Source organism: Erpetoichthys calabaricus, chromosome 1, assembly GCF_900747795.2.
Source record: "Erpetoichthys calabaricus chromosome 1, fErpCal1.3, whole genome shotgun sequence".
Taxonomy (NCBI): domain Eukaryota; kingdom Metazoa; phylum Chordata; class Cladistia; order Polypteriformes; family Polypteridae; genus Erpetoichthys; species Erpetoichthys calabaricus.
Genome location: NC_041394.2, coordinates 297,384,536 through 297,397,376, shown reverse-complemented (window position 1 = coordinate 297,397,376; position 12,841 = coordinate 297,384,536). Strand labels below are relative to the sequence as shown.

Here is a 12,841-nt window from a genome sequence, read left to right as displayed (position 1 = left end):
TACTGACTTTTGCTGCACCAAAGAGCTTTTATGCCCAGTCAGTGGATGTAGACATGGTGCACTCCTACTGGTACTTGGGGGGTCCACATTAATGACAGGTTGGACTGGTCTCAGAACACAGAGAGGAACTATATTAGAAAGGGAAGAGCAGGCTCTTTATCCTTAGGAGACTGCGTTCCCTTAATGTGAGTAGTGACATCTTCCACATCTTCTACAACTCTGTGATGCCAGCTCAATTTTCTACTCTGTGGTGTGCTGGGCTGGTAACATCATTTTAAGAGAGGCCCACCATATCAACAAGCTGACTAAAAGGGCAGGCTCAGTTATAAGAGAGACTCTGGACCTCCTGGAGGAAACAGCAAAAGAGCGAATTTAAACAAAACTGAGAGCCATTATGAGCAATTCTGCACATCCTCTCTCTGACACACTAACACTGAGGATGTTCAGCCAACAAATTTTTCAGCAGAAGTGTGTCAAGAAACATACCAACAGCAATATGCTTGCATAATGCTTCACTGAGATTGGGACTGCCAAGTCAGATGCTTTTCTTTATTTTTAAATTTTGATTCTTTTATTAGTCATGAGTGTATGTGTTTAGATTATAATGTGTGTATATAAATGTATTTATCTATGTGTATATGTATTTTTTTATTTAAAGACCTTCTGTTAAAAGCAAAATTTTGCTCTGGGGACAAATAAAGTGTTTTGCTTTGTAAACATTTCAATTTTAGAAACAGATGGACCCCAAGGATTCAATTTCCCTGGCAGCAGAATTAATGCAAGGGTTATGTAACCTTAACCATGGATACACTAAAATTATACAAGGGGCCAAACTTTCACAAACACATTATATATTTTTTTTCATCATGTAAACAAGATTGAAGTGATGGAGTTAAAAATTCTAAATCCTCTTTATCAATAGGACTCCATTAATAGAGCAAAATTTTACATCTGCCCTCACTTACAATCACAGATTCTCCAAGTTTTTTAGGGCTAATACCGGTCGTTAGTGTTGTATTACTAGAACTCTTTTCCAGTACTGACTCTGTTTTTTTCTTTATCTTTTAAAGCTTTTTTTCACACTAAGCTGCTGCATAACTAGATGAGTAGAAGCCTTACCTTCTATATTAAAGTGGTACTTTTAGAATAAACCGCAGACAACGTGTGTTACCCTGTTCATTTTTTATTAAGAAAATAAAATTCCGTAGACTTATTGCCCAGTGACCATAAAATATAAAAATAAGTAAATTCCCTAAAAACTATACATTTTTTTAACTAATAAAATATGTGTTATATGTACACAAAATATGTTTCCATAAAACATATGCCATAAAAGAAAATATGAGAAAACAAAAAGATAACAGGCTAATATGCTTAACACAAAGAGACAAATTTGACACTTAAGCTAACAAGCCCATTGTTTATTAAGTTGCATGAGCAAATGATTCTTTATCTGTTCTTTTTCTAATTAAAAATGTGAGCTGTTGTGCTAAACACAAGTTTGCTCACTGTCTACATTCAAAGAAGGATTGCTTGTTTTAATTTAAGAACAACATGAATTTAGGTGTTTTAATATATTGTTTACATTATGGCAATTTGTTGAATGTTGGTCAGATATGAAATAAGAATTTCACTGCACACTGTGCATGTCATTTTTCAGCCAGCATTTCTCCCCTGGCTGGGGTTGTGTTTCTTATCTGTTTTCTGTAATTTTGTATTATTTATTTGTATTCATGTTTCTTTTGATTATTTTGTACATTATTCTTTGTGTTTATTTGATTTCATCCCATGTGTTTTGTGGGTTGTTCCCCAAGGGAGGGGGCCACCTACCATTCACTGCTAGGAACTCCCCTCCACCCTTTCATAGATCTTGAGGGTTCATTTTGAATGGTCTAGGGATTGGAGTGTTTTTTTGTAATTAACAGTGCTTTTGCTTTTGGATTTCCTCGATTTTTTAAACCAGTGATCTGTTTTTGACTTTGCCTTTGGGTTCCGTATTTGACTTTGGATGCTGTGGATTGCCTTGCCTTCTCTAACAATTCCTTTGGTTTTGTGCATTGCATATCCTTTTGTTAAAATGAACCTTTTATTTAATACAGAATTTGTGAAGCCATTTTTGTATCTAGTCACAGCAGGGCAACCTTTGAAAGTGCTTTTGGAGCTTCTGTGCTATTTGGGACGCCCAAGTCACGACAGTACAACTACAGTACTACTAGTCCTACTAATACAGTATGAGGTTTTGGGGACACTTTCAAGAAAGCAGAGTATCATGTTATATGACATCCATAATAGAAAACACCTGAAAACCCTGAAACTCGTGAAGATATATAAGAGCAAAAAATGCATCATGGACTATATAAGAGGAACATCTCTGCAACAAGAAAAAAAAAAAACACATAGGTTCACCCTCAATCCATGAAGACTCTTTGGCACTTGGAATTGTATTGTTAAAGTTTAAGGATTCCCTACATTTTATTCCTGATCAAATTATATTATTATAATGGCATCAAACAGTCACAGGCCAAAGCTTTCATCCAGAATATCACTGGTCCCAGTTACATTATACCACTTTGCAAAAAGTCCTGGTCGGCTCAAAAATAAACACACATTGCCAGCATAGGGTCACAGGAAGCAAAGTCCCACAGCATTCCAGTAGCAACAGGCAAAAGTTAGAAAACAAGGCTGGATGAGACATCAGGCAGTAACAGAGGACACAATGCAGACATCGGCACTTGTGCAATTTACAGGCAAACATTAGACTACGCAAGAAAATATCAATCAATGCCTCAGAAAAAGAAACCAAACAAGGATCAAGCCAGGTTTAATGATTTGTGAAACTACACTTATTCACTATCACATTGTGCTTTTCATACTCAGCATTCACATGTGACTTGTTTCAAATTCAGATGAGATGCCTTAGTAAGCTATACACTTCTTTTTCTAACCTTTAAAAATAATGACATGCATTCATAAAGATGTTATTGCATAATTGCTTGTCTTTAGCTTGTTGATTCTAACCCTTTTATATCACAAAGGCGGATCAATCATATATATAAAAGAAAAAGTTAAACTTACTTTTAAAGTTGTTCGCTTTGCCACCCAGATGAAGGGAAAGCCATTCCTTTTTGAAACATACAGAGCAAAGATTTAGTTTTATTTCTGTCCTTCGTGGACTGAGACTCCTTCAGTTATTTCCTTGTATGCAATCTGTAGAGAGCAAAAATAAAATTGACCATATCAAGCTCAGACTTGATGACATTCCCAGATGCAGAATGATTTCAATATGAATACGAATAGCTGCAGCTCCATAACTTCGTGATTTGCTCAGAATCTACTGACTAATAAATTAGTTGTAGTATATTTATTTGATGGACAGGTTGACAGATGAGATTAGCCAGGAGTCCCCGTGGACTATGATGTTTGCTGATCACATTGTGATCTGTAGCGATAGTAGGGAGCAAGTTGAGGAGATCCTGGAGAAGTGGAGATATGCTCTAGAGAGGAGAGGAATGAAGGTCAGCAGGAACAAGACAGAATACATGTGTGTAAATGAGAGGGAGGTCAGTGAAATGGTGAGGATGCAAGGAGTAGAGTTGGCGAAGGTGGATGAGTTTAAATACTTGGGATCAACAGTACAGAGTAATGGGGATTGTGGAAGAGAGGTGAAAAAGAGAGTGCAGGCAGGGTGGAATGGGTGGAGAAGAGTGTCAGGAGTGATTTGTGACAGACGGGTATCAGCAAGAGTGAAAGGGAAGGTCTACAGGACAGTAGTGAGACCAGCTATGTTATATGGGTTGGAGACAGTGGCGCTGACCAGAAAGCAGGAGACAGAGCTGGCGGTGGCAGAGTTAAAGATGCTAAGATATGGATAGGATTAGAAATGAGTACATTAGAGGGTCAGCTCAAGTTGGACGGTTGGGAGACAAAGTCAGAGAGGTGTGATTGTGTTGGTTTAGACATGTGCAGTGGAGAGATGCTGGGTATATTGGGAGAAGGATGCTAAGGATAGAGCTGCCAGGGAAGAGGAAAAGAGGAAGGCCTAAGAGAAGGTTTATGGATGTGGTGAGAGAGGACATGCAGGTGATGGGTATAACAGAGCAAGATGCAGAGGACAGAAAGATATGGAAGAAGATGATCTGCTGTGGCAACCCCTAATGGGAGCAGCCAAAAGAAGAAGTATATTTATTTGTGCTCTTAATAGCACACTGTACACTGTCTTTAAGCAGATGGTCAACCATCCCAGAAATCAATATGTACAATGGTGGGAGCTGAACAGGTATATAAGGGAAAAAGACAAAGACTGTATTTATTAGTGTTGTTTAACACACAATTAAATATTTCTGTGGCAAAAAAATCATTTGTAAGGTCCTGGTAGAGGGACAGAATAGAAAAGCTATTGAAACTCCACCCATACATTGCATGTAACTACATTATGTTGAAGTGATAGGGTAACCATTGTTATAAATATAGAGAGATATCATCTTTTTTTATGCACATTTATAATTATACAAGTGTGCAAAATTTCAGAAAATTGTTTAATTGAGAAAATGTCCAATTGCCACATGCTGACATTCTGAAAATGGCTTTTGGAATTTTACTTGCACTACAAGTAAGTAATTAAAAAGCTAATTAAAAGGTCAGGCTCAGTTATGGGACACACTCTTGACCACCCAGTAGAGAATTAAAACAAAATTGGGTGTCATTATGAACAATGATGCACATCCTCTCTCTAACACTGAGGACTTTCAGCCAATGAATTACTCAGCAGAAGTGTGTCAAGAAACGCTACTAGGGCTCCTTCATACCAACAGCAATGCACCTGTATAATGGTGCACTGTGGCTGCCAAGTCAGAAGTTTTCTTGTCTTTCTTTTTACAAGTTTCTTCTTTTGTATTCATTCAGGTGTGGCCATAGGGTGTGTATGTGTGTACATATTTATTTATCTATCTATGCATTTATTTATTTATTTATTTAAAGAGCTTCTGTAAAAAGCCAAATTCCCCTTGGGGACAAATAAAGTTGTATTGTCTATCCATCTAATAGATACTTCTTCCTGAAGTATTATCTAAATATCAATGTACTGTACTGCAAATGTACCAATGTCAAATATTTGAGAAAATGCTTCCTGATAAAAGGAAGTTAGAGTAAAAAAGAAACAAGAATAAAATACCTTCACATTGAAACATAACCATCCGCTTTTTCAAATCCACGTTTTCTTTATCAGAAAATTGGGTGCAAATAAAACATGCTCACACAATCACGTGCATAGTTGGAAAATTGAAAATGAAAATGAAGCCTCAAAAGAGAATACAGATGAATAGTGTGAGACTGTTTAAACCCTACCCAACACACACACACACACAGACTATGACTGTCCCAGACGTTGGGGTGCAGAGACACTACCCATTTTCATACTGCCTGGCATAATACTGTAGCCTGGTGGCTAACAAGTTGGGTTAGAAACAAACAGCAGGTCCAGTTAGTAATATTAATTCAATTTGGTAATCCAAGGATAAAAGAGAAAGCCTACCTCTGCTTGCAATGATTGAATGTCAGTCTAATTATCTATGCATCCTTGACTCCCTGTTTTCCAGTGAAAGGGGTCATGAGGAAATGTGAGCATCTTTACACCTTGCACTTTCATGTGTCTGCTGTGATGAGATCATGATTGAAATGCATTTGGCCATGTTTAAAACCAGCTGTAAATGTACTTGTGACTGAGTGACGTATGCCACATACAGAGATGGTCTGAAATAGATAGCAACCATATTTAACACAACTGTAAATGCAAATTTGTTTCCTGTCCACATATAACAAACATATAAGTAACAGATGGTCTGAATTTTGAGCAGAGAATCTCACATCATATCTCTAGTCAAAAAAAACTTGAATACTGGAGGCATATTTTAATGCCAGATGGTAATGTAATATGGCTAAATTTTATCTGGGTCCAGTCCATATACTTATGCATGTTAATGGCAGGTGTGAAAAGAGCCTAAAGCCTTGTACAACAGTGGATTCTGAAGGGTTTCTGTTTAAGTCAGTGTGAAATGCAACTCCTACCAAGATCCTTTCATGTACCCCCTTTCTTTTTATTTGCCTTCTGGCACCCCAAGTCAAGGGTAGCTAACACTCTCATAATATTTTTACTTTCCATCTATTTCAGAAAATTCCTTTACCATTAGAGAAAAAAAACATTAATCAACAGCTACCGTTTTTCCTGGAAAATAAGACAGGCTCTTATATTAATTTTCCTCCAAAAGACGCGCTGGGGCTTATTTTCAGGGGATGTCTTGTTTTTCCATGAACAAAAATCTACATTTCTCTCTATTATAAAAAAAAATCTTGGAAGGCTTGGAAGGAGACGATATGTGATTTTCTTGGAGACACTTTAACAACCCGCAAGACAAGGCAGTGAGACAAAAGGACAGCGGCTGCACATGCTTTTAAATGATTGACACTCAGCACGACAGCAGTAAGACAGTGGCTGATCCGACCGCGTTTCTTTAGTGTACGTTCAGCTCCCCCTTCACAACGTGTAGTGGCAGAGACGTGATGTGGCTGGCGTGCAACACGCCCCAGGGAGTGGGCGAGTAAAGCGATCGGGGGCACAACCCATAGTATTCTGGAACAAAAATCTACATTTATTCAAATATAGTCATGTCATCATCTTCTGGAGCATCATCATAACTCTCCAAACCCCGAATTCCATTATGAATTTCTTGTGACTCCATTTCCTTTAGAATAATATCCCCCAATCTCTCATGTCTAGCAATAGAGCTTTCCTTAAATGAGCACCTCTTGTCCATGTAGCCTGCTCGTAGTGCATTCAGATATCCAACTTCTTCTTTTTGCAGAAAGCAGTAAGATTTTTGCCCTGGGACTCCTCCACTTACTTGTACTCGACAGAATAGCTCTTTCTTTTTGCACTCATCTTGTTGGGGGGGTCAAAATACTGGTATTATTTCTTGTTCATCTGTGTACATACGGTAGCGGTAGGCGTTTATCGCTCATCCAAAGTCACCTGCTCAACTAGGGCTTATTTTCGGAGTAGGGCTTATATTACGAGCCATGGTAGGGCTTATTTTTGGGGTAGGACTTATTTTCGGGGAAACACGGTACCATGTAAGCATATGTTAGAAGGTGTGAAACAGCCCTGGATCAAATTCCATCACAACAATCACTCTGACGGAATATACAATAACAATTTGACCGCATTTTTTTATTTTTGCACAATTTAAGCTTTTTTATTTATTTTCTTTATCTTGTTTTCTATTGCTAAATGGCTGAGGTCTCCAGGACTGTGATTTTATTTTGACTTCACAATTTTACAATTTTAATCTCCACTGATGTCAACTGGCCATAGGTCATTGTTTAATTAATAGATAGATGTTGTCAATTTCCATTTATTCTTAGTCAGTTCTACCATGTTCTTTGTTTGTTTTAACAAATATGCATTTACTGTATGCATACTGTATGTACCAGATCTGTGTTTAGTTATTAGTATAGTCTGTTTTTAGTATTTTAACTGAGAATTTTTCACATCAGTCTGCGCCTACAATCACTGAAGAGAGCTATTTGTATTAAGTTGGAATGTATTGTTCCATTGTGGCCATGTTGTGCCATCATTTGGGTCTGGTCATGTGGTCTTGTCAGCCATTTTGGGTCACTGTCAAAGCTGAAGCAAATTCAGATTCTTAGCTCTTCTGATCTTTTTGAAGTAGAGAGGTTTATTTTCGTTTTTAATTACTTTAATGCATTCATGTGCTTTTTCCACCTGTGTTAGTGTTTTTGCACATTATTTTTCCTTTGTATATTTATTTTTTAATGTTCCTGTTTACTTTATTTGTTTAAGGCTGTTGTCTTTTCAATTTTCATTCAGCTCCGTGGTATTTTAACTCTCAGTGAAAAGATCTAAGCAAGTAAAAATTTGCCCACGTTGACTGTTACAGTCAAGGAGTGCAACAATCTCTTACAACCTTTAAAGTGTACTGTATGTCATTAGCTTCCTGTTTTTCAGTCTAGTGTAGTGTAATTAGAAATATAGAAATTTATATTAATAATAAAGTACCTAACAATACTCTAAATACCTTAATTAAAAAGGTCAAATACAAAACAGAAGTTAATTCTATCAACAAAGGCCTATGACTAAAGAACTAGAATATAAATTGAGATGGTATCAATACATATTAAAAATCTAAACTTCCAAAAAATACACTTACAAAAAAAAAAAATTAAATCATGCAAGTAATATCATTAAAGTAGAACTGAGACAAAGAATAAACTTGCACACTCAATGTCTCGGCCAAGTTTTGAGGTTTTAGAGGGCTCTTTCATTTGGCCTCAAATGCAGGGGGGGCTGGTCTCCATATAGGCAGATTAGGCAGTTTTTTAGGGTAGCAAAGTTTTTGGGGTCATTTAGTTAACTGAGTGTGTGTGCACCAAAGTCACAAAATCCTCCCACCACCCCTAACCACCCCACCATCCCTTCCTCATTCGAGCACCCACATCCTCCCAGCTTGATTAATTTTCTGTGTACTGAAAACACCTAGTGGGACCCCACTATCCAGATCTTCAAGTGTTGTCCATGTACTACTGGCACAACACCTCAAAATGGAATGCCACATTCCACCACTCTGCAATATGCAATTACCGTACATACTCAAGTATAAGTCGGGTCTTGAAACCCGAAAAATCAATCATAAAATCAGACCCTGACTTATAGGCCCGTTCAAAAATGTGACACATGTTTTTTTAATATCTTCTTGCCACCTCCAATCTCGCATCAGTTTCTCAGACGCATCAAATTTTGTTGCAGCAGCGCAGTGACCAATTTCTTTCGCAACTTCAACGACGTTTAATTTAAAACCAGCTTCATATTTTCTTCTGATTGAACGCTCCATTATAGATAAGGGATGCTCTTATGATAAAGGTGTATGAGGGTGTGAGATACAAAAATAAAACAGTGCAAACGTCGCTTCGGAATAGTTTGGGTATTACCGTGTGGTCACATAGGCACAATACATAGAACAAAAAGGCAGTATGCTCTGCAGTTACTCTCTTAGGTGGACGTTAGCTTATCATAATCTCTTGGACCAATAGTGTGAGTTTTCTGCATTTTCCTTCATTTTCTTTACCTCCTGGCCAGAGCTAAATATCAGTCAACTGAACAATACATGTATAAATACATTCAATCCTAGGAGCCTGGAGCTATAACACTACAGCTGTCCATATGGAAATTTGATAGGTTAAAATTTTCAGATTATCAGATATTTAGATATTCTGTGGTTGAATTCAGCATCCATTTTGGAGCTGGTTCCAGGTTAAGATAAATGAGGAGGTTTGGTGTCAGGAAAGAAACCCTGCCTTAAAAATCACATCAAAACTTATAAAACATCGCTCCACATAAAATTGGGAATAGATGAACAGGAAGGAGAACAAGAAGAAGAAGAAATACTTTAGTTCAAACAGAAATCCTGGATTTCCAGGATTTATTTTAAAAGTTCCCGCAAAGCAGCAGAATGAAGGATTATCTACCTGACACTTGTAATATTTTTCAACGGGCCTCCTTGTTTCTGTGTCTTTGGACACGCAGAAACAAATGTAACATAGGGTGCCTATAATTAATAAATATTTGGAAAGGTCCAGTTTCGGGATGCCCTAGATGACAAATGGCAACAGTGTACACTGTGAATGCAAGAAAACAGAAAAAAGAGAGAAAGATGAGCACATGGAGTAGTGGTTATATAAAGTGATTCTGTGGTTGCTACATTCTGTTACAGCCAAAATTGTGAAACTAAAATCATTTCCTCTCTCTACACAGTATCTTTTTATTCCTAGATTTCTAAAGAGACAGAAATGTTGGACAATGTTGGAGAATGGCATAATTAGATTGTTCAAATAACTTTTGCTTGAAACTCACTGTTGAGAATTGTAATGATTTAGCTGTAGGGAAAACAAAGATATCTGCCTTGATGAAATTGGGTTGATGTAAAAAAAAGACTGTTCAAGCTGTCTAATTCATCCATTAAGCTAATAAGACTGTGCTGGAGGAGGCTAAATACAAATCAGATTAGTTAATAAACTATACAGAAATGCATTTATAATGCTGATATAATTGAGGGTCAAGACACTAATGCTGTCAAATTAAATACAGAAAAAAATAAAAGTCATTATCCTTCCATTTTAATTTAAATCCTTATGAGTAAATCAGGCCGGTAAGGAATTTAAGGTGCCACCTCTATTTAATGAAACATGATCAAATTGTCAATAACAGAACAGTAACTAAGTCTGGAGAAAAGAGACAGCATGATCAGACCTTGGGGCACTGGGTAAGATTTGATTCTTAAATTGTATATTATTAAGACGACACATTTTCCTGTAGATAAAAAATAATTTTAATGAATTCATCCAGGTACAGCAGTTTCATACCAGTCTTCAGCTCACATTAAGCTGTTTTTCAATTATAAAGACTGATATGCCATTTAACAGGAGACAGTTCTCCACAATCATAAAAATGAGAACTTTGAATAGAGTGTCTGTCTGCTAGAGTGACTCATCCACTTCTCAAGTATTAGTCCTTGCTAAAACTTCCAACTGTCTTATCGTCTGGGAATTTTCCTCCAGCTAGTGAATCTTGTCCCAAAACCCACCTCCTTAATTAATCAGTCTTCAAGCCAGAGGCAGATTTAAAGTCACTTCCAGGGTTACTTTTGGCCAAGTCCTAAAATCACACCCAACCTTAGGGTGGGTGGTCCTTCTTAGGCTATAGGGAAACTAGGGTAGCCATTCCCCTATTGGAATCTGTTGTCTCTGCAGCACTGAGTTCTATGCAGCTCTTATGGGGTCATTTCTTTCAGGCAGGTTCTGGCAGCCTGTGGTGGAAAAGTAAGTCAGTTCCACTTCTACAGTTGAAGAAGATGACCTGCCACCGTGCAGGATGCTGGATAAAACATGACCTCTTTCTCATTTTCACAGACTTCACTCATCCTGTCCTCTGTTAGTTTAGAGTTGTCTTAACTTTCTGCCAGGTTGCCAGCTTTCTCTGGATTCTATGGATTTTTTTTAATCTATTTTTAGCACCTCCAGCAATTAGTAATGAGGTGTCCATTAAACTTACAGTGATACTGACTATGGGAGGACCTTGTTGGATCTGTCCCTTTTCAGTATCAACCACTCTTTCTTTTTAATTCCTTCGGGTAAGGAATAATATTTACAGTAAAGAAGCTAAAAAATCCAAAGTAGAGAGTCAAGCTCTCACAAAGGTTTGCGGTTGTGTATATGTAAAGCAATCCTTGAAAGTTTGTGATACCATATTGTACTTCCATAAATATCACATTTTTACAATATAATCTTTGTTTATTCAAAGCTAGTCCTCTCAATCCTAAAAGTCTGTATCTTGCCTGGCAGACCTTAATGGGTAAATATGGTGGACCCTCATTATACTAAAGATATTCTAATGGAGTGACAGGAGCCAGACCATCAAGTTGTGTGCCACAAAACCTATTTTTAAAATTGTCTACATTTTGCTGTATCCTCATAATAAGCATACTGGCACTGAAAACGTACTACATAGGGCTGAGCTTCCATCCTCTTGACATGCCTGTATGGTGAGTCTAAATTATTATTTTATTTGTCTATAAATCCAATTTCAGAATTCAGTACAGGGTTTAAGGAAGCTTAAGATATACCAGCAGTCATAGACATGCAAAAAGATTTTAAGGCGATTGCATCTTTTAAAACGGATGACTAGAGCAGTATGTGTATGTGTGGTTATATACACAAATACAAGCTATTTATATAAATCATAAGTTGAAATCATAATACAAATATTGATTCCTGAGTTTTTCTTCAATTGTAAGTGTAAACTACAGCATGTGTGTGATGTTAGCGAGTGAATATGATGTGTGTGCTTGCACATTGATGACTGTGATGCATGTAGCCTGGCTTTCACTACTTGAGTCCAGTTATCCAACATGACAGAGGACACCAATGATGTTGTAATAAAAAAATATACTTCAAAAAACAAAGTTATAGAGAGCCTCGTGTAAAACAATCAATAAAATCGCCATAATAAAGTCTGTATACAGTAGATAAAATATCACAAATATGTAATTTATTGTGCTGTTAAAACACTACATAAATACATACAAATACAAAAATAACCAAACAATATTCAAGTATTATTAAGATAATATTATGAAATATAGGAAGAACCAAGACCAATTAGATTATAGTTTTAAAAAGCCTTGTGAAACAAATGTCTATTAAGGATGGATTTAATAGAGGATACATGTTCAGCAAGCCCAGCTTTCTCTCACAAGCCATTCCAGAGCTGAGATGCTCAGACCACAAAAGCACAACTCCTTTTCATCTTTAACATCTCTCTTGAAACAGCCAGCTGGTCCTTGCTAGAAGACCTCAGGCTGCATACAGTTAGACTGGGAGCTAATTGTAATGAGCTGTAATTGGAGTAAAGCCATGCTCTAGATTAAGAGTAATCAATACAATTTTGGCGACCAGTGAAGTGGTGTTAGGATAGGAGTGACATTTTCACTCTTTTTTCAGTTAAAATTTAAGCAGCAGCATTTTCTAAAATTTGAAGTCTGTTTAGCGCTTTCCAATTAAGACAATGTACAGAGGCCATAGCAGTAGTCCAAATGTGAGACACTAAAGCACATATAAGGACCTCTGTAACTCCAAAATTCAAACTTGATCTAACCTTACAGATAGCTCTAAGGTGATGAAACATTCAAAAACATTTTCACATGGCTCTCAAAACTTAGGCTAAAATAATAAAAAAAAACAGATTCTTCACAACTCATTTAATATTCTTTGACAG

General features: G+C 36.9%; 1 protein-coding gene across 3 annotated transcripts in view; it reads right to left on the bottom strand.

The window, feature by feature from the left end:
- Positions 1-12,841, bottom strand: part of syt1a (synaptotagmin Ia) — a 1,226,547-nt gene that overhangs the window by 1,038,646 nt on the left and 175,060 nt on the right. For all 3 annotated transcript variants that reach the window (XM_028817071.2, XM_028817014.2, XM_028817013.2), the window contains exon 2: positions 3,076-3,207. The gene's annotated coding sequence lies outside the window, so the exon portion shown is untranslated. The remainder of the gene's footprint in view (positions 1-3,075; positions 3,208-12,841) is intronic.